Here is an 18,797-nt window from a genome sequence, read left to right as displayed (position 1 = left end):
CTTTTGGCAGCTACATTTTATCTAAGAGTGGAAATCTTCTCAAATAGAGGGAAAGGGCTTCCCTGGTGGTGCAGTGGTTTGGAGTCCGCCTGCTGATGCAGGGGACACGGGTTCGTGCCCCGGTCCGGGAGGATCCCACATGCCGCGGAGCGGCTGGGCCCGTGAGCCATGGCCGCTGAGCCTGCGCGTCCGGAGCCTGTGCTCCGCAATGGGAGAGGCCACAACAGTGAGAGGCCCACATACCGCAAAAAAAAAAAAAAATAGAGGGAAAGATATCTCTATATCTATTATCTCAATCTGTCTATCACTATCTTTCATCTATTTATTTGTCTTTCTATAAATTGTTGTTTGATCAGCTTTTATGCTACATAAATATTTTATATGGGGAAGAGACACTGAAAACTATGTAATGTCAGGTCAAGTTACCATGAAGCTCTATCAGTAGAGATATATGCAGCTTTCTGCGGCAAATTCTTTAAGGACCATAGTAGTTAAGAGTCTCCTGGAGTCCTTTCTGAGTCAATACCATGCTGGGTCTGAGAAAGTAGGGAAAATATCCTTTCTGCAACTCACTCATGCTCATCCAGTGGGTGACACACTTTGTCACTTGGCTACCAAAGGAGAATTGCTGTGTTCAGAGTAACACAGGGAAAAGTCACTTCCCCTATAGACTTCCCCTATAGTCACTTCCTCTTTCCAAAAAGCAATGACCTCAATTGGACTAGAGACCAATATCTGGGTCAGGCACCATATTCTGTTCCCCATGGTGAACCCTCAAATGTACCTGCAAAAGCAAATTCTCATTCTTAAGCAATCACAGCACAACAGTGGCAAACCTCTCTTCATGCAAGTCGACTCTTGAAGGTCCCACCCACCAGCACAACACACTTCGTGCATTCACTGAACCTGTGCTAATGGAGTGTCTGTTATGTGCCAGACACAATTCTGGACACAGGCCATGGCATGTCTGATACCAGACTGGACTTCTGCCACTTACATGTGTGCATCCATATGCAGGTGTACATGCAGATCTTCATGTGTAGAATTTCATTTCCTTTAAGTTTCCTTTTAATAGCAGATGGCCTGATTCTATGTAGTTAGTACGAAATATTCATCCCTAATACACAGATGGCAAGGACTGTATGATTACTATTATGAAAACTTTCAAAAATACAGAAAAGTGCTGAGGACAGTACTGTGAAATACCAATGTAGCCATCAAGCAGAATTTCCAAGGGACATTTGTTATGTTTGCTTCAGTTTTAATCAAAGAAGTAATGCTTTACTGATAAATCTTTGATATCTTCATTTCTCATTCTCATTTCTCTCTCTCTGTTTCTTCCTAGAGGCACCACTGTTATGATTCTGCTGGGTAACCATCCCTATATTGTTTATATTTTTACTAGGTATAGAATCTGCCTAAAATACACGTAGTATTATTTTTATACATTTGGTAAATTCTACATAAATACTATCATGCTGTATACATTGTTCTATTATTGTTTTAGAGCTTGACCCATTTTAGTGCATATACATCTAGTTTGTTTTAACTGCTATATATTATTCCATTGTGTGAGCATACCTCAATTTGTCTCTTTTTCTACCTATGATTATTTAGAGCATTTCCATTTTTTTTTCCTATTACAAATAATACTGAAGAGAACATCCTTGAAAAATATTCATTTACACACTTAGGGGAGAATTTTCCTAAAGTATATATCTAGAAGTGGACTCATTGGGATGAATATTATTCACATTTTCAAATATTAGATATTGTTCTCCAAATAGTAGAACATTTTACCAGCAATGTATGAGTCCTCCATATCCTTGCCAATACTTATCATTGTCAGACCTTTAAATTTTGTCAGTCTGGTGAGTTTCCCTGATTACATGTGTCGTTTAACACCTTTTCCCTTGTGCCTATTGAGCATTTGAAACATGACTAGTCTGCGTTGCACTGAAAGAGTAAAATACACACCAGATTTTGAAGATTTAATATGAGAAAAGAATGTAAAATGTCTCATTAATTATTATATTGGACTTCCCTGGTGGTGCAGTGGTTAAGAATCCGCCTGCCAATGCAGGGGACACGGGTTTGAGCCCTGGTCTGGGAAGATCCCACATGCCGCGGAGCAGCTAAGCCCGTTCGCCACAGCTACTGAGCCTGCGCTCTAGAGCCCGTGAGCCACAACTGCTGAGCCCGTGTGCCACAACCACTGAAGCCCATGCTCCTAGAGGCCGTGCTCTGAAGCAAGAGAAGCCACCGCAGTGAGAAGCCCGTGTACTGCAACTAGAGAAAGCCCGCGCACAGCAACAAAAACCCAACCTAACCAAAAATAAATAAATAAATTTTAAAAAATAATAAAATAATTATACTGATTACATGTTGAAATGATAATAATTTGGATATACTAGGTTAAATAAAATATATTATTAAAGTTAATTTCTCCTGTTTCTTTTTACTTTTTGAAATGTGCCTACTAGAAAATTTAAAAATGCATATGTAGATTTCAGTACATTTCTATTGGACAGCAGAGGTCTAGAAACTCCGGTATAATATTAAATAATCATGGTGAAAGTAGACTTCTTTGTTTTATTTGTAACTTCAGTGGAAACCCTTCTTTCTGATGTTTGCTTTTGGTATTTTGTAGCTTTTTTTTTTTTTTTTTTTTTTTTGCGGTACGTGGGCCTCTCACTGTTGTGGCCTCTCCCGTTGTGGAGCACAGGCTCCGGATGCGCAGGCTCAGCGGCCATGGCTCAGGGGCCCAGCCGCTCCGCGGCATGTGGGATCTTCCCGGACCGGGGCATGAACCCGTGTCCCCTGCATCGGCAGGCAGACTCTCAACCACTGTGCCACCAGGGAAGCCCGTAGCTGTCTATTGAATTAAGGAAATTCTCTTCTATTCCTACTTTGTTGAGAGTAATTATAATGAATGAAGATTAAATTCTATTGTTTTGACTGCATCTGTTAGGATAGGCATGTAGATTCTTCCTTTAATCTTTTAGTGTGGTCAACTATATTGGTTAATCTCTTTTTTTTAGTGTAAAGCCACCAGAGATAAACCTACCTGGCTATTTTGTACTCTTTTATACCCTGTTGGATTTAATTTGCTTAACTTTTGTTTTTACTTGGGAATTTTCCATGTAAAAAATTTTTTGCATAGGTGAGATTGCTCTATGATATTCTTTTTTTTTTTTTTTTTTTTGATACTCTCCTTATTGGTACCAAGTTCACACTACAATTGCTGCTGGTAATAGTCAGCAATTTTTGAGCACTTACTAGTGCCAGAGGCTTTCCATGCATTCCTTATTGACTCTCCACAACAAATTTATAAAATATATTATATTATTAGCCCCATTTAATAGAAGAGAAAGCTAAGATGCAGAGGGGGTTGGTAACTTTACTAATGGTGGCACTCCATTTGGGGCAAAATGGTAGACTGGATATCCCAAGAAGCCCTTCTAATACAAACATCTAAAATGCTGAATAAAACATTTTTGAAAATCTTAAGATGAATTGTGGAAAGAAAGTGAGAAAAACCTTAGATTCCCTTCTGTTTTTATCCTTTGTGCTTCCATTTTAATAGACCCTTAATGGGGAGCAGGAGAGAAAGCTAAGGTTTCAAGCAAGATGAGGAGTTGGATTAAAGACCTCCAGAATGAGTCCAGGACCTGAAAAGTGACCCATTCAGTGATTAAATTGTAAAAAAAATACACTCCTCTCACATTCTCAAGGTAGTCAGAAAGGAAATTTGCCTGTTTCAGCCTTGACTCTAGGTGAATGGGCTGGGGGGGGCGTAGAGGTGAGAAGGTTCAGGGGTGGTGTTGCTCACCCATCCTATGAGTTTTGAAAGAGCACTTTCAGAGAGCAAGTATTTTCACTGTCATTCAGTGTAAGTCTTTTATAATTCCCATTGTAATTTCCTCCTTAACCTTTGATTATTTAAAAGTGCAATTTCATTTCTAAATATAGGGTGTTTTATTTTTCCTTTCTTTTCTGCTTGATCCTAATTTAATTGCATTGTGGTCAGAGTATGCAAAAATGTGCTATTGATTTTTTGAATTTTGTTGAAACTTTCTTTGTGAGTTAACAGTTATTTTTTTGGTAAATATGCCACATATACATCAAAAAATGTATAATCTCCATTTTGGGGGGTTTAGTTTTCTTTTAATGTAGCTGTCAAACATATCATGTTTGTTAATGGTATTGTCTGATTCTTTGTCTGATTTATCAGTGTCTGAGAGAGTTGTGTTAAAATCTGTCCCACTATAAATGTGGATTTATCCAATTTACTTTGTAATTCTGTCAGTTTTTCATTTATGTATGCCTGAACTGTATTAGTTGATGCATACAAGTTCATGATAGTTATATTTTCTTGTAGACTTTAAAAAACTCATTTTAAAGTGAAGATCTTTATTTCTGTTAATGCTTTTAGCCTTAATTTCCATTTTATCTGCTATCAGTATTGCTCACTAGAATTCTTTTGGTAAGTATTTGCCTTTTCTCATCTCTTTTTTTTTAACCTTTCTGTATTTGCTTTAGGTCTGTCTCTTGGAAGTAGCCAATTGCTAATTTTGCTTCTTTATCCCCAGCTATGGCAACTTTCTTGATTAGCTGAGTTTAATCTGTTTCCATTGATTGTGATTATGGCACAGTTGGACCTATTTCTACCATCTTATGTTATTTTCTATTTAATAAGCTTTTTACCTACTTCTTTTTTTATTCTTTCTTGTTTTATTTAAGATTTATACATTTTTATTATTTGTTCCTCCACCTCATCCCCAGCGGTAGGAAAATTTTAGATTCTGGGTTCTTAAAAATAATTTCTTCACATTTTTAACATACACATTAAGCTTTCTATCACTCTTTAGTTTCTCTGTTCTCCTTCTGAGCAAGACAAGGAATTTAGCAGACTTTAATTACCCACAGAATCCTTCCTTCAATCTGCCATTTTATTGTCACATAGAATTTTAGTTTTACCAGTATTTAAAGGTAAAAAATTAGTTGTTGTCATTATGATTATTATCATTAGCAACCAATACCTAAATAGATTTAACAATTCGTTTTGTTACTTTCTTTGCTAATTATGCTCCTTATATCTCACTTCTCTCTTCTGGGTTCATTTTTCTTTTTGCTGAAGTATATCCTTTCGTGACCTACTTCAGTTGTAGCAGCACTGGTTTTGCTCCATATACAATTATCATTATTTTCCCTCATTGTTTGGAAGCTATTTCCCCACTGTCTGCTGGCGTCAATTCACCGATGAGAAGCCTGCTTTCAGTTTAATGACTGCTTCTTTGTAGGTAATCTGTCTTTTCTCCTGGTAGCATTTAGGATTTTCTCTATCCCTGCTGTTCTGAGTTTTCACTATGGTATGCTTAGATGTGGATTTATTTTTGTTTTTCTGGCTCAGCAGTTGATGTAAACATTCACTCTAGGGATTCACGTCTTTCTTTACTCTTCAGCCTGAAAAATTCCTAGCCATTCTCAGCTCATAGTTTCTTCCAATCATGCCTGTCTGCCACTTCCTTTATTCTCTGCTTGTGGAATTACATGAGATATACATTGGAACTTCTCCCACTCTTTCATGTTTTCCAGCCCTTTATCTCTTTATAATAGTTATTATCTTTTTATTTTGAGAAGATCACAAATTTATATGTGCAAATTAAGTACAAGTAACTTCCTTTTCACCAAACAAGTTGAACATGTGTTGCTGACCTGATGTCCTGTTACTTCTGCATACTTTATTTAGTGTATATTTCCTACACATAAGGACTTTTTCCTGTATGAGTGTAATGCAACCATCAAAATCAGGAAATTAACACTGACATATTAACCACTATCTAATCGTTAGACCTCATTCCATTTTCTTTGAATGTCCCAATAATATCCTTTATAGGAAATGATTCCAGTTCAGAAATGTGTTGCGTTTAGTTCTCGTGTCTCTTTAGGTCTCCATCATTCTCAGACTGTTCCTCAGTCTTTCCTTGACTTTAATGAACTTGATTGTTTGAATATTTAGAGACCAGGTATTTTGTAGAATGTCCCTCATTTGGGTTTGTCTGATGTTTCCTCATGATTGGGTTTAGGGTATGCATTTTGGCAGGAATATCACAGAATCGATGCTATGTTCCTCATATCAATATGTCTTATTAGTGATGGTGTTAACTTTGATCACATAGCCAAGATGGTGTCTGCCAAGTTTCTACAGTTTAAAGTTACTGTTTTTCCCTTTGTAATTAATAAGTATCTTTGGGGAAGACACTCTGACTATGTAGATATTCTGTTTCTCATCATGTGTTTGCCCAATAATTTTAACATTTATCCATAATTCTTGCTGCAGCAATTAGTATGCTAATGTTTGTCTGCTGGAGATTTTCGTATTTTCCCTTATTTCTTCTGCATTTATTAATTAGATTTCTACTGTAAGAAAGAGCTGGACTGGGACTTCCCTGGAAGGCCAGTGGTTAAGACTCCACACTCCCAATGCAGGGGGCACTGGTTCGATCGCTGGTTGGGGAACTAAGAATCCCACGTGCCGCACAGCATGGCCTAAAAATAAATAAATAAATAAAGAGCTGAACCTTTCCCCCTGTTTATTATTTATTTTTATTTTTGCTTTTTAAATGCATTTACAATTTTTTATTGTGGTAAAATATATATTACACAAAATTTACCATTTTAACCATATTTAGGTGTACAATTCTGTGGCATAAAGTACATTTGCATTGTTGTGCAAGCATCACCACCATCCATCTTCAGAAATTTTTTTATCTTCCCCAATTGAAACTCTGTACCCATTAAACACTAATTCCCCACTCCTGCCTCCACCATTCTACTTTCTGTCCCTATCAATTTGATTACTCCAGAAACGTCATAAAAGGAATATTACAATGTTTGTCTTTCTGTGACTGGCTTATCCCCTGTTTAGTTTTGCTCAATTATTTATTTAGATTAATATTGAATCATGAATATTTATTGTATATTCTATGGATTATAATCTAATATTATTATTATTATTATCTTTTTGTTGCTCCCGTCGTCCCAGCTTTGGCCATTGGGAGCTCCTTCAAGCTGGCTTCTGTGTCACTTTTTTGAGTACTTCTCTACTCCTTCTCACCACAAAGTGTTCCAGGCTTGTACTGTATTTTTCCCGTCCCAGCTCTGGAACCAGCCACTTCTCCAGGGAGCCCTGGTCCCTTTCAAAATATTATTTAGAAACCTGGATCTGGGCGCTAGGTGTTCTTATTGCTACTGGGTATAATTTTTTTCCAGGCTCTCTCAAGTGGACAGAACTAGGAAATGTATGTATGTAGACAAACACACTTATACACATATATTTATTTATTTCTATATGTACCCATCTGTATATGTATTATAATACACAAATTTATACCTCCAATTCCAATTTAACACCACAGGGTTTGTTTTAGCCTTTTTCTTTTCCTGAGTTGTAACTTCTTTCTCTGACAGTAGGAAAACTGGCTCTCATTATCCACACAATATATAGTACTGTGAAACTGTACCATGGTTTTAAGAGTCAGTTATACAAAAAGGTGTATTCAGAGAAATGTTGCTCCTTCCATCCTTACTACCCTTTCCCTGCCCTCTTTTTTCTTCCGTATTCCCACCAACAACCAGAAAGTAACCACACTCATTAGTTACTGGTTAATCTTTCCTGTATTATTCCTTTTGCACAAATGAGCAGATATGTTTTCTTTCGTTCCCTTTTTTCTTACTTGAAGTGTAGCATGTTATAGATACTCTTTTTGTACTTTGCTTTTTTTTTTTTTTTGCTTAACGATATATCCTGGAAATTCCTCCATATCAGTTTGTAGAGATTTCCCTTATTCTTGTTTGCAGCTACACATAATGCAGTACTCCACTGTGTGGATGTACTGTAGTTTTTTCAACTACTGTCCTATGTATGGGCATTTAGATTGTCTCCAATATTCTGCAATTACAATGTTGCAATGCATAATCTTGTGAATCTGTATTTTCATATTGTTGGAGATATATCATCAGGCTAGATTCTCAGAAATGGAATTGCTGGGTCAAAAGGTACGTGCATATGTGGTTTTGTTAGATATGGCCAAATTCTTCTCAAGAAAGGTTATATCAGTTTGCCTTCCCATCAGCAATATATGAGAGTGCTTGTTTCCCCACAGCCTTGCCAAGAGAATATGTTGTCATACTTTAAAACTTTCACCAATCTAATAAATGAGAAACAGTATCTCAGTGTTTTAACCTGCATTTCTGTAATTATGAGTGAGTTTGATCATTTTTTATATGTTTAAGGGTCACATTAGATCGTGTGTGTGTATGTGTTCATTTTTAGAACATTATGTCTCAATTTTTAAGAATTCTTTATATATTAAAAATATTAGCCCATTGTATGTGGCATATGTTGCAAATATTTTCTCCTAGTTTGTCAAAGTCTTTTGACTTTGTTTATGGTGTTTTTCTTTTGCCATATAAAAATTTTTTATGTAGTCAGTTTTATTAATCTTTTCTCTTATCACCTCTGGGTCTTGGACCATGGTTAAAAGCCTTTAGCTAACCTAAATAGACTAAATAGGAACTTGCAGTCTTTCTAGTATGTGTTAATGTCTGGTAAGGTTATTTCCCCCTGCCACCATGGCCTCATGGGGTTTTTTTTTAAGACATTCTCTGTTTATTTATTTTTTTAAAAATTTTACTTTATTTATTTATTTTTTATACAGCAGGTTCTTATTAGTTATCTATTTTATACACATTAGTGTATATATGTCAATCCCAATCTCCCAATTCATCTACCACCACCACCACTGCCCTGCTTTCCCCCCTTTGTGTCCATACGTTTGTTCTCTACATCCGTGTCTCTATTTTATTTTACTTATTTTTATTTTTTTGGCTGCGTCGGGTCTTAGTTGAAGCACGTGGGATCTTCGTTGAGGCACACAGGGTCTTTCATTGGGGCACACGGCTCTTTGTTGTGGCACACGGGTTTCTCTCTAGTTGTGGCACATGGGATTCTCTTTAGTTGTGGTGCGCAGGCTTCTCTCCAGTTGTGGTGTGTGGGTTTTCTCTTCTCTGGTTGCGGTGCACAGGCTCCAGGGCGCGTGGGCTCTGTAGTTGTGGTGCACGGGCTCTCTAGTTGAGGCACGTGAGCTCAGTAGTTGTGGCACACGGGCTTAGCTGCCCGACCAGGAATAGAGCCCATGTCCCCTGCATTGGAAGGTGGATTCAGGTTGTCAAACTCCATAGAAAATCTTGGTATTTTTATTGGGATTGAGTTACATTTATAAATAAACTTAGGAAGAGCCAACATATTTATGATGTTGCATCATCCTATCCAAGAATAGAAAAAATCTTTCCATGTGTTCAAGTCTACCTGATGTCTTTCAGAAATGTATATAATATTTTATTTTACTTATTTTGATTGCCGTATCAATTGCTGCTATATTTTATTACTCACTGGCATCTTGCTGTTGGTGTCACCTTTCTGGATGTTTTAAACCTTATTTCTATTTCTTTGCCATCTATGCTTCCATATACCATTTACATTTCTGTAGTTAATACCATTTTATATTCTTGCCCCTTGCTCTTCACGGTAGACTTTGTAAAAAGACCACCTGGAAAAGAGTCTTATTAACGGGAACCCAGGCCTGGGTTGGAGAATCCTGGGAAGAGCTATAACCTATGTGGTGGAGCCTGGGTGGAGTTAGAGTGGTCTTAAGTGATCAGTTACACAGAAATGAGGGCTTATTTATAGACTGACTCCAATAAGATTTGGCTGGTGGCAGCTTGAGCTATGGGAAAAATGGGAGAGTAAGACTAGATAAGTGGGCAAAAAGCCCAGGGTTGGGCTATGGAATAATAATGTAATAGAATAAGCATGGGCTTTGGAGTCAGATGATCTGGGTTTGAAGCCAGTTTTATTTCTTGGTTAAGCTGAGCTTCAGTTTCTCATGCGTGATAGATATAATTTTTTAAAATTTTATTTATTTATTTTTGGCTGCATTGGGTCTTTGTTGCTGCGTGTGGGCTTTCTCTAGTTGGGGCGAGCAGGGGCTACTTTTCGCTGCGGTGCGCGGACTTCTCATTGCGGTGGCTTCTCTTTGTTGTGGAGCATGGGCTCTAGGCGCGCAGGCTTCAGTAGTTGTGGCACACGGGCTTAGCTGCTCCGCAGCATGTGGGATCTTCCCGGACCAGGGATCGAACCAGGGATCAAACCTGTGTCCCCTGCATTGGCAGGCAGATTTTTAACCACTGCGCCAACAGGGAAGTCCCTGTGATAGATATTAATAGTACCTATCTCAGAGTTGCTGTGAGGATTAGAGATGATGCACATAAACCATTTAGTATCTGTTAGATATAGATACAGATACATAGCTATGTGAGTCATCACATCACATCACATAGACCAGACTAGAGTAAACTATGATAAGAATATGAACCTGTTACCTGCAACCTGAATTCTTCTACTCTTCCCTCATTATCCTGGAACTATGATATACCTTTTAGGATTTGGAGGTGTGGAGAACGGTAGGTCATTACCCTTCAGGTTTTGGGCTGTGTTTAGTAGACTGTGGTTTCTAATGTTGGACATAAAATTACAGGCTTAATAAGAGTTTTGGTGCCCATATAGAGCTAATTGAAGATGAATCCAGTGAGTTTGGGGGATCTAATTCATAGGCATATTCTTCTCTGGGGATCCATCCTCCCTGTGGTCTGAGCTTTGATGAATCCTTGACAATTTGAGCCTCACGAAACTACTGTGGCTTTGGCTGGTGAACAATCAATGGTGGGGAGGCAGGAATGCTTTGTTTTATGGTCAGTTGACTAAGGATTTTGCCATTTGCAGAGGTACATAAGTGGGAATGGGGGTTAGAGGAGAGTCGGATAGTGGATCATCTTAAATATCTATATGAATAGCTAAAGTGACAAGACTTCAGATAGGGGATTGAAGACGTGATAAAACTTGCAGCTGAGGGAGGGGTTAAAGGGCTGCACCCCATTCTCTGCTAGGGGTAGCATATAAGCATAAAGAGTTGAGGGTCTAGCTTAGCAAAGCTAGTAGAGTTAAAAGTGCATTGGGAAAGGCCTGGAAATCCTAGGGATTCCCCTTCAAAGTCAGAAGTAAAAGGACTGTCATTTAGTAAATGAATGTAATTCCTGCTGACAGTGAGAAAGGAAAGGGAGAAGGAAGGACAAAGGGAAGAAGAACTGGCATCTGAGGGACAAAATTAATCAATAAAGTGAAACAATAGGAAGGTCAAAGTGTCAAAATCAAGTGTCATTTTGCTTAATTCAAGATATCTGGTCAGTTTATCATTGGAGAAAGAGAACACTATGAATCAATCAAACACATGGAGAACTTTAATTGTCATGTTAACTGTCCCTCCTCTATCCCATCATTTTTAGTAGATCATGTGAAAAGTTAAAATTTGCTGATTTGAGTTTCACTTTCTTTTATTTCCTCTGCCCATGTGAAGAGGCCAGTGAACCTTAAAATAACCAAACGGCAGAAAACCAAGGGACTAGGGACAAGCTTAAGCGCCTGACCTAGATAATTAGTCTTTGAATAATCAAGAATGGGGTGCATTATAATCTTAATACTGGCACGGTAATTAGACTTAGAAGCTTTGAACTATGATGTTATAATTTGTGTGTGTGAATGTGGAGTTGGATAGTTTGGGGACACTTTAGTTTTTAATTTAGCAACAAAATAATTGATCCTGCATTTTCTAAACACATGAACATCTTGGTTCATATTTCTGGGAACTCTAGAAAGATAAAACAAAAACTTACAAACACCGATCCAGTGACCACAGGTGCTCTGTTGTTTTACTAAGGAGGTCCTTCTCCCATATTATTTTAAATGCATACAGTGTGTCATTCCCAGAGCAGCTTTCAGACTCACTGTGTTTTGAGACACAGCTGACTCCCAATTATAAAAGTAAAAGCAATTATCTGTATTCTCACCATGCATTTAAGATTATAGTTTTATGTTTATTTATAAAAAATAACACAAACCAGGCAAATGACTTAATTAAAATGCAGCATGTGCTAGAACTGATTTAGAGCAAAAACAACAGTCATATCCCTCACAATTCTCTAAAATGTTCCTTTTCCTCTGCAATTTGAATGCAAATGTTCAGCTTTGATTTTTGAGGTCTCATCTAAGTTTTGCACCTTTCTGGGCTCTTTGCATGTTAGAGATGAAGGGAGAGAGAGAGAGAACTAAGAATCCCAAACTATGACATTTTAAAACTCAAGTTTAAGAGTTATTTTGGTTAACAATTAAGATTTCTGTTTTGTTTGAACTGAAGTTACAAGCTCAGTTGTTAATTAAATCACCCATAAAATGGAATTGCTACTTTTCCAAAACAGCATCCTTATCCTATTAAGCACTGAATGGGTTTGTGATTGTGTAGCTCCTACTACTTTAGAGAACCCAGAGAAGGTAATACTCCCTTCAAGAATTCTTAAAATAAAAGAAACCAGATGAAATATCATTTGAACAATATGAGTATTTTCTAATTAATTGACACTCTGTTTAAAAATAATCATCTTTAGGGATGGGATGGCAAAGAATATTTACAATATTAAAAAATGTCATGCTGTATTTAGCGTAAACCATAAAATTAAAAATACCAAAAACAGAGCTGAATACCAAAAACTGAAACTCTTGGCAAATGCTTTACCCTGTCTCACAAAGTGAGTCTAATTGAAAAGTAGAAATTCCTAAAGCCTTGGTGATTTTCCACTGACTCCAAGCTCTTTTGAAATGAAGTTTAACATTTACACTCATTTTTTTCCATCCCTTAAACTTTCAGGACTTAGATGTCTTGGTACTTTTTAAATATTTAATTCTTATATTTAATTTGTATATATTTTTAAACTTGTCTTCCTGACTAGATTATGTTTCTTGAAAAAGAGGTCATATATTCAACTTTAAAAAAAATCTTACATGTCATCTAGTAACATACCTTGATAGATTAGAAACCCAAGAGATAGATACTTCTTCATTGATTTCATTGCTGATATTTTTAATACTGTCATATGCTTGAAAATCTTCATTTTTTTAAATATGTGAACTTAAGAGGTTTGCTCCATTCTGAATGTGATTTTATTACACATAGCAACTCGATTCCCAGTTAAATGCATTCTATTAACTGAGAGACATGTATAAATATGCCCCTCACTTCACTAAACACCCAGAGAAAAAGTAAATGTATGGTGGAAATGATGGAGAACAGAGTAAGTCTATCTATTTACATTAATTAAAGAGGTTAATTAATTAAAGACATGGATAACTGCAAAGGTAGCCTGTTTCCTATGTCAGAGCACACACAGAGAGAGAAGAAGCCTTTTTTATCTAAGTAGCAAACGAAAAATCCTTTTCCTATACCTGGTTTCCTTGGAGTATCTTACTTTGAGGATATGGAAATTTCATATTCCCAAGGACATTGATCTCTCAAGCCCTATTACAGTATCAGTGCTTTCCCCCTTGAACTCTGGTTATGAGGGTTGGAGAGAGCTGGCAACTCTGCAAGCAGAATTAATCTGCTAAATCCAGTGTGTACCTTTGGTGTGGGATAGGGCAAGGGAGGACAGAGTTTTTGGTATTAATATAGTAAATGGCTTCTCTAAGCTGACTTAGTTTGAAACAGGATGTTAGCTACTTCATCCTGACAATGAGCCTGATTTTTATTCCCCTCCATTAAAGAGTATTTTAGAGCATGGCTCTTTTACTTTGTAGCAGTTGTAAGAGAAACCAAGTGCCTTGAAGGCAAAGACAGCAGAAACACTGGCTGCTCTCAATCAAAAGCTCACTCTCCCTTCTACTTTCTGCCATCATAAAAAAAAAATTCCATCTTCTTAATATTTGCTATTGGTAATAGGTCCAGAGTTCAGCCCCATGCAGAAACTTCCCAGCTTCCTGTTGCCACTACAAACTGCTGATCAATATCAACCACTGGCTCTGGGCATGAGTGGAATTGTTGGTTAGTAAAATCACAATGACCATCACTGTCCAGGTTAAGCCTTAAAATGAATGAAGTTAATAAAAATAGATCTTATATATATGATTTTTTGACATAATATCCTCTAAATATGTGTAGGATATTTCTATAACACTTTATCTGCTCCTTTATTGTGGTTTTTATTACTTTGTGTCCTGTGCTATAGATAATGTCCATATCTCATTTCATCTACCAGGCAGTAAGTCACTTGAGGTCAGTGTACATATCTCACCTTTGATATTGCTCCCAGTTGCTAGCATGGTGCCTTGCATTTAGCTGGTTTGCAGCAAATACTCACTAAATGCGTGAACAAAATGGTATTTGTTACTAGTATTTAAGTCTCATTGCTGTGTGCAAAATACTATGTGTGATTTCGCTGAGTCTGGTGGACAAACAGGAGATGTGAAAATATGCCAGCAGGTTCTGTTTTCTATTTCTTGGTGCATAGCCATAAAGCCACACAGCATTTCCGGAGCAGATGTGCCTCCATTTTGGTTGAGAGGGCTGAAGAATGGTGGTTTTCTTTCTCTTCTGCTTTCAGTCCTCTCCTTGACGATACCTCAAATTTTCTGGCTTCAGTAGTCTAACAGGGGCCACACCGTAATTCCAAGTGTCATTTTTGGGTTCTAACTGGTAGTTCATCCTTTCACAAGGAGGATTTAGATATACACTTGCATCACATCTGCCACTCTCTTGCCTGCTCCCCCTACAAATGGTCCATTGCACCTTGGCATTAAACTACCCAGAAGCACTTAAGGTTGTCTGAATTAGAGATTTATTGCTTACTTCTTCTTCCAGATCATTTATGAGTATTGAGTGATGTCAGTCCTTACATCCATCCCTTTTGGACTTCAGTCTAATGCTTATTCATCCCCAGAAGCTGTGGTTTGTTCTTATTAGTTTTCCTTAGAGGTCAGGTTTAAAGCGATGGGGAGTGCAGGAGAAGTGTGTATCTTGCATCCCATGTTACACAAGGTTTTGCAGCTGCGGTCTATGCTTGCTTTTCCTCTGCTAGGAAAAAAGAGATCTACATTCTACAAAAACTCCAGCCAGAGCAGGGCTAGTTGTCTGGGATTTTCTGTAATCTAATAGAGCAAGTTTAATAACTAAGAGAAGCCTGCTGTATTTGCAGCTCATGGCTCATGAAAAGATATACTATGGTAATTTTCTGAACTCGGTCTCTTAGGCTGAATTACATTATTTTGGTAATGCCTCTCCTGAATTAACCACAGTTATTTGAGAATCCAGTATCTCCAACTTACCAAGGGAAGGGAATCCTTGGATGTTAGTGAGCTCTTGAATTCCAACTGGACCTCATCCTCTGTAGAGGAAAATGGCTAGTGGATGCAGACTTTTCAATGCTTTGGGGTAAAATAAATATTTTTTATGTGGGCAGCACACTTCTCCTCTACTGATAAATGTGGATAGTGAATATCATGAGCCTCTCTTTTTAGAACACTTCAGTGCTCCTCATTCCTCCAGGATGAACTCCAGGCTCCTTAACACAACCCACAGGGCCTTTTGCCTGCTGGTACCTGTTTTCCTCATCTCATTGCCTCCTCCCTCTCTTCTTTCCAGCTGGACTGGACTAATCTCGGGACACCACGTGGCCAAATTCTTTGTCCCCTCTGGGCCAATCTATGCACAGGCATTCTGCTGTCCCTTCCCCACATATGTCTCACTATTAATTATGACGGTAGTAGTAGTTAGGCTCTGTCTTAGTCGGGCTTACATGGATTCTCTCACTTAATCCTTACAACAACCCATGAGGGCTATTATTATTCTCATTTTGCAGATAAGGAAAATGAGGCTTAGTGTGCATGTCAGAGACTTACCCAGGCTCACACAGCTATTAAGTGGTAGCACAGGCAGTTGAAACTAAGTAGTTTGACTCCTGAGCCCACTCTCGACTGTACTGCCTCTCAGCATGTGATTTAAACATAGTTATGTGGCTAACTCGTACTCATTACTTAGACAACACTTGCTCCAGAAAACCTCCCTGATATCCCCCTACCTCAGCCCCCAGTGGGTTATGTGCCCTTCCTGTGCTTGCTCTCATTGCACCTTCCGTTTCTCCCTTTACAGCACTTACCTTACAGATACCCCTGCAAGTACTTGTTTACTTGTCTGTGTCCCCCACAAGCTCCTGAGACCCATGGGGCAGTATCCCATTGGCTTCTCTTGCTATTTTATCCCCAGCAGCTACCAGGAAGCTTGGCATTCAGCAGGAGCTCAATAAATGTTTATGAAATGAGTGGTCCTTTGACTAAACTTAGCTCCACTGAAAACCGTGCACAATTCTTTTGGCAGGAAAAGGTTAATCCTCATCTTAACTGAATTTTCAGACTTTAATGGAGGAAATATTCAGCAGCTTCTCCTTTCATTGGGATTCCAGAATTATGTGACTAGACAGAAGCTTTCTTGTGGTTAACAGAGCCTAGTCATATGTGTCAAGACTATCACTTCAGTCAGGTTTTTGCTCACTCCAGCTGTCTCTGCCCTGTTAAATGCTTGTTTACAAAAGAGGTAAACCAGGAAGTGGCTTGTTGCTTTACAGAAAGATTCACCAAAGGATTCTTACTTCTCATTTGGCCCGTTACTGTGTATCATGTAACACTGAAGCTGGAAGTAACACTGGACCGTTGCTCATCCAACCCTTTTTAAATGAGAGAGAAAAATAAGGCACAGAGAAGCTCAAATTCAACCACTAGTTAGTGGCCAAGCCAGAGCTATAATCTACACCTTTTATTTAAATAATGAATTTATGTGGTGCATTTAAAATATGATTACTTTACAAAATTTTTTTCACATTCACATTTATAGCAATAAATGTGTTAGCTCTAAAGCAACATATAACTATTTGTATACTTCAGCAGTGCAGACACGAGAAAAGGTTTTCAGAAAACTTTGCTGAAGTCTAACATATATTCAGAAAATTGTGTAGAGCTTGAAGAATTTTCATAAAGTTAATGCATCGATGTAACCAGCACCCAGATCAAAAAATAGGACATTAACAATGGAAGATTTTTTACTATAAATAATATATGATTACTTTAATATTATCACCTACATATGTTCTATAAAATATATTACAGGCTTAATCATAACAGGAGGTTTTTATGGGAGGTGGGTAGAGAGGGGAAGGGACTTTAAGACAACTTATCCTCATGTGCAACTCTCACAATTCCATAATGCAGTATTTAAAAAATATATCCCTTTGCTTTTGTAATGAAAATGCATTTACTTATTTGCCTATTTGTTTGCAGAATTAACGTACGTCCTGGCTGATTGTAAAGTCATAAAGACCAATCTGTGTGAATCCGACTCATATTCTATAGTGCTTAAATATCTACTTAGACCACTTTGGGGGATCATTTGTTACATGGGATTTGTAAGCATTGGTGTGTGTGTGCTTCATTCTTTTTAAAAGAAGGTGAAATCCTGAATCTATCATTAGCAGTAAACACACGTACTTCGAGCCCTGATGGGTTTGCATGGAGCTCATTACATGTTTTTACTTATGCTTTTTGGCAAACTTGGATGTATTTCTGAGTGGTCTGACTGGCATTAGGGTGTCGGATTGAAGAGCTGACCTGTGGCCCAGTTCATTAGTACCAGGCTTTAAACGTCCAATTCAATACTACCTGACAAAGAACTTTATTCCTCACGTAGGCATTACCCAGAACTTTAGACAAATTATTTAACCTGAAATAGTCTTGTCACTCCAACTTTTGGAGTAACCAATTCTGTCACATAATTATAATAAACATTTTGGGGAATAAAACTTCTGCCTAATATTGGATCAGAATGTTACACTTATCTGCAAGGCCAGTATATTACATGAACATTATCATTGTACAGTTCACTTAATAGAACAGTGACTGGGCAATTTCTGGAAAATCTTTCATGATCTAAAAGTTGCTTAGCCCAGTGGATTTTTAATAACATCTAACATCCTAAGAAAGGTGTTTTTTTTTCTTTTCCCCATTCCCTATCTCCATCCAAGGATAAAATTCATCCAGTTATTCAGAGCAATGGCTCAACTAACCTTAGTCCAGAAAAAAAAAGGTCTTACCTGTTTTAAACTTACTTCCTGCTGTCTAGAATAGCCCCTTCAGCAAGCAATGTATTAATCTACTTAATTAACATGTATTGTGCCTTCTTCAAGGCCAAGCAGGGTCCAATTATGTGCTATAGCTAATTTTACCTTCTTCCTTTTGTATCTCATTCTGCTTCCCCTCAGCTCCCCCCTTAGCCTTATAGGCTTACAACAAAAGCTCAACAGGAGCTAGCAGTAGCATGATAAAATTAAATAGAATGTCACAAAAAGGCCTGGGAGTTTGAAAGATGCCTTTTAACTTTAGCAGGGAGGCAGAATAACATAGCCCTTGTCCTTGGCTTGGAGAAGTTTATGTGGCAATTACATGATGGTTATTCTGTTTATTTGCCCTTTTTGGACACTTTTTCTTTACGTGAGAAAAATATGTCAGCGGAATTGCTATTGAGAGTACACATCCCCTAGTAAAGGCAAGTGTTGTCATCCTGTTGACGCCACCAAAGCCTGTTAGGACTATTAATTTTGTTGTTCATTTAGGCATGCATGGTTGCCACAGCAACAACAATCTCATAGTTCCTTCAAGCCCTCTGTGCAGTGAGCATCTGTTGAGAGTCCTATGAAGGTTCCATAGTTTCTGTCCTTCCTGTCACAGATTGAACCCCTTGCTTGCTCTCCTTATGAGCTACATATTTATCAAGAATCCCTAGAGAGAGAGAGTCTCTTTGCTGGAG

This window comes from Hyperoodon ampullatus (genome assembly GCF_949752795.1).
Source record: "Hyperoodon ampullatus genome assembly, chromosome: 18".
In the NCBI taxonomy this organism is placed as follows: domain Eukaryota; kingdom Metazoa; phylum Chordata; class Mammalia; order Artiodactyla; family Ziphiidae; genus Hyperoodon; species Hyperoodon ampullatus.
This window is presented reverse-complemented; position numbering follows the sequence as displayed.